The sequence below is a fragment of the Bidens hawaiensis genome, unplaced genomic scaffold, assembly GCF_021521415.1.
Source record: "Bidens hawaiensis isolate Kalapana, Puna unplaced genomic scaffold, B.hawaiensis_p1.1 tig00040547_1, whole genome shotgun sequence".
In the NCBI taxonomy this organism is placed as follows: domain Eukaryota; kingdom Viridiplantae; phylum Streptophyta; class Magnoliopsida; order Asterales; family Asteraceae; genus Bidens; species Bidens hawaiensis.
The window spans coordinates 103,585-107,345 of NW_027497151.1; the positions used below are offsets into that span (position 1 = coordinate 103,585).

A 3,761-nucleotide genomic window follows, 5' to 3' on the forward strand; every position below is an offset into this window, starting at 1 on the left:
AATATAATGTTAAATAGAATTTGGAATGTTCAATGATAACAATGGAAGACTGACTGACACACATATGTTGGCCTGCAGGCAAATTAACAAATTGGCTTGTTCAAGAAGGTCATGATCGATGTGACTAGGAGGCCTAACGTAAGCACTTACATCAACACTATTATCAATTTCAATTTATATATGTAGTACGTGTTGTAAAAAAGAGCACATCTTATACCCACCATAATTTGGATGACATATCAATGTATACACTGTAAGTTACCATGACACTATATCACGTATGTACTTCTTGATTCAACAATTCATGAATTTGTATTTGTACTAACTGCACATACGTAAATGGGTTAAATAGTAACTGCGGTTTTTGTCTCTAAGACCAAAGCTTTGTTTCTGGTAGGATCGAGTATTCTATCTAAAAGAGGTTTGTGACACAACTTGTTATTCTTTACCGGTCAATTCTTTATATAATCGTTTTGGATGATAATTTATAAAAGGAATATCACGTTTTAAGTTTCCCATACTTTCAACCAATGTTTTAAAAGCCGGTATTTTACTTGTACCGGATTGGGATAAAAAATGGTACAACTGGTTGAACTGGGTTATTGCGAAATGTTCAACCAGTTGAATAGTTTACCTTATAATTTCCTATAAATGTAACTTCAATCCAAAAGTAACCCAAAAGTAAATGACTTCATAACAAAAAATAATCCTAAAGTTTACACATTTAAATGTTAATTGTTGGGTTAAAAGTAATTTTGAAAAAATATAGTCCGCAAATATCGAAAATTTCTCGGACACAAAACCGGTTTGCCGGTAAAAACCGGTATTTTAGACAAAAACCGCCGGTACGTTGTTCTAGCAAACGGCCAAAAATACCGGATTCAAAATATCGGTCTGATGTGCGAAATCCAGTTTAACCGGTTTTTAAAACCCTGCTTTCAACCTCAAATTCTTTTATTTGGTCCTCATTTTGACTTCTTCATATTTTTCAAGTTTAGTGATTTATTTAATTTGGTTCATAGAATTCCTTTTTTTTTCATTAGTTATGTATCCATCCTCTCCTTCAAATGTTAGAAAGAGTTTTGTTGATTATTAATAAAAGTTGATGCGAAAGTTAGCCGACTCCTACTTGAGATCTAGACATGAATGCTTCGGTTCCAAAGAACCATGCTTGGTGAACAATTACCACGCCTACACAAAACCGGCCTTTAGTTAACTGACTTATTCTTTTTGGCTAATTCTTCGGTTATAGCTTCAATCATCAATGTCAAGTTGAGATGAGATGAACCTCCTTCCTCCATTGCTTTCTTCGCCATTACACCAAGTTCCTTAGCTCTCTTTCTTATGGTTTGCGCTTCATTTTCACCACCCATCAAACCTTCAACACATGTTTTAATGGCTTCCCTCCTCACCATCACATCAAACTTCCCTCGATAAGTAATTGGAACCTCCGCACCAATCTTTACACCGATCTTCAACACATCTACGATTAGCCTTTCATTTAGAAATTGTTCTGCAAAATGTGGCCATGTGGCCATCGGCAACCCGACACAAACATCTTCTAAAATCGAGTTCCACCCACAATGTGTCATGAAGCCACCAACAGCTTGGTGCGACAATATCAAGATTTGTGGTGCCCAACCACGGACCATTAAGCCTCTATCTTTTATCCTTTCTTCATATTGTTGTTCCAACACCCATCTCTCAAATTCGTCACTTGTGCGTCTAACAACCCAAACAAAGGGTATGTTGGATGACTCCAATCCAAGTGCTAGCTCAATGACTTGATCAGCACACCCACTAGCTAGACTTCCGAAGCAAACATAGACCACAGACCCTGACTCCCTCGAATCCAACCACTTCAAGCACTCGAAGCCCAATGGCTCGATGTTTGGAACCTTGTTTCCTCTCTCTGCTATATCTTCAATGCTTTTATTGATTTGTGAAACCGGTCCGATGCACCACACCTTTTTATTTGTTGCCTTGGCAAACTCTTCAACATACTTGGGCTCTAACTCCTCAAAGCTATTAACCACGATCCCTAACGCAGTTTTTTCCGCCTCTTGTGTCCGTTCAAAAGTCTCTTGAGTTTCTTTTGTTTTTCCCTTTCCCCAGCTTACAGCCTGCGGTTTGGTAACTTCAATCCGATCAGGCAACCCCGGTAATGCAAAGTAATCAGAGTCGGATTTAACTTCGTCTAGTATGTTAGTATTATTCACTATGTGTATGCATAACGATGCAAATGATCCGGTTCCATAGAAAACAATTCTTGGAATGTTTAACCTGTTTGCAATATTACTACTCCATGGAAAACCTCCATCCGATACGATGCAACTTGGAGGAGGGTTAAGAACCCGAAGTTTCTCTTTGGCTGGTTCTTCTAACAACTTCATTGCTAGGAACATACTGGACACTTGTTCAACTGATGTAAGCGTGTCAAAAGTTTCACATCCTTCAGGTAGACCGGCTTTGGCGAATGGGAATTGGATATCAACAACTTGGATCTTGAGGTTTGCTTCAATTGCGCGATCAATGATATGTTTGATACGGTTTGTGTTGACAGGAGTTGTGATCATGGTAACCATAGCGCCGCGTTGAGCTAGCATCCGCGCGATGTCTACCATGGGGATCAAGTGACCTTGAGCCGCCCATGGGAACAACACGAAGTGAAGAGTTGTGGGAGGGGAAGCCATTGCAGTTTTAGAATTCAGTTGGTTTGGTGGTACTCTTTGAAACTACCCACGGGGTATTCTGTTATATAAATCGAAGTTATAATATACAAAAATATTTATTAGATAAAATATGATAAAGATTTTGGAGCTATCTAGCTGGAACGAATATGATTATATCAATGAAGTATTTCAAATCAAGTTTTGGCCCTTTCTTGACATCAGTGTGATCCATGTGTTGCATAGAAAATTAAAATGTCACATTACAAACCGAATTTTGCATAAAGAAATAATATGATGTGATTATATATCCTATTTTAGGTTATATAAATGAATGAGCCTATGAGTGATTCTAATTATTAGGTATTGACTCTTTCTTGATGTCCATATTTCATCTCACCATGTTGACTTAAAAATGAATGTGCCTTAAGCATCCGGATTAAGCCGGGTTTCCATTACAACCATTTATGATTTATGACCATTTATCTCCGGTCGCAATTTTGTTGCAAAAATCATAGAAACTCAAAACCTATGTAGTTGATATTGCCGATATATCAATGAGGATATCGGTTATCGGTCCTTGACGATATATAAGTCAAAATATCGGTTTAGAATATCGTTACCGATTATATATATGATATTTACCAATATTGGACTATTTTTTGGCCGATATATCACCAATATTCCCGATATCAGTGTTTTAAGTCTTAATTATCAATTTTTAGTGTTTAATGTTAGTGTTTTAAGTCTTAATCAATTCTTACTTGCTACGATTGTTACTGTTTTGCAATTTTCAAAAGGTTAATTTGTTAATGGTAGGATAATATACTGAATTATTAATGTTAAATTGCTATATATATATATATATATATATATATATATATATATAAATTTTACATGATATTAAAATTACCGATATCCCACCGATAGCTAACTGCGATAACCGATATCTCATATATCGGTCCTTGACCGATATCCGATATTTTTTCGCATTAACTGCTTAGCTCAAAACTAATGTATAAATACTAGCTAGTCATAAATAGGTCATAAAATTGCGATCGTTTAAGGGCTGCCATAAAATTAGTGACAAAT

At 36.3% G+C, this 3,761-nt stretch overlaps 1 pseudogene; it reads right to left on the minus strand.

Moving 5' to 3' along the window:
• Window positions 1-1,045: 1,045 nt before the first annotated feature.
• On the minus strand, window positions 1,046-2,754 carry LOC143592154 (UDP-glycosyltransferase 73E1 pseudogene; annotated as a pseudogene).
• Window positions 2,755-3,761: the final 1,007 nt, after the last annotated feature.